This window comes from Camellia sinensis, chromosome 6 (genome assembly GCF_055761805.1).
Source record: "Camellia sinensis isolate YWXY chromosome 6, ASM5576180v1, whole genome shotgun sequence".
Classification (NCBI taxonomy): Eukaryota; Viridiplantae; Streptophyta; class Magnoliopsida; order Ericales; family Theaceae; genus Camellia; species Camellia sinensis.
Genome location: NC_138966.1, coordinates 4190001 through 4190663, shown reverse-complemented (window position 1 = coordinate 4190663; position 663 = coordinate 4190001).

The window sequence follows — 663 nt, the reverse complement described above, 5'->3', positions numbered from 1 at the left end:
TGTCATGCCACGGCCTTGGCCAGCAGCATGCCATGCCACGGCCTTGGCCAGCAACATGGCATGCCGCGGCCTTGGCCGGCAGCATGCCATGCCGCGGCCTTGGCCGGCAGCATGGCAAGCCCAAGCCTTGGTCAGCAGCAGCATGCCATGCCAACGCCTTGGCCAGCAGCATGCCTTGCCACGGCCTCGGCCATCAGCATGCCTTGCCACGGCCTCGGCCATCAGCATGCCTTGCCACGGCCTCGGCCATCAGCATGCCTTGCCACGGCCTTGTCCAGCAGCATGGCATGCCCGGCCTTGGCCAGCAGCATGTCATGCCACGGCCTTGGCAAGCATGCCAAGCCACGGCCTTGGCAAGCATGCCATGTCCCTCGGGTAATTGTACAAGTTGCCTTGCGAAATGCATGTCCCTCGGTTAAATTGCCATTTGGTTGGCTTTGGCGTGCGAACGAGTTGCCTGTGCTTTCCTTGTGGAAGCTTGTTGCGAGAAGTATGTCCCTCGAAAGTTGCCTGTTGCGTTTGTTATTTGCATTCGCGCTAACCGGTGCTTGCTCGGCCTCTCTAAATGTTTTCGCGCGTTCGTCGGGCTTCTTGGTCCTTCGGGGGGTGATTCGTTTTGGGGGGCTGGTGCACAGTGTACGTCGTGGCGCGTGAGTTGTGTTC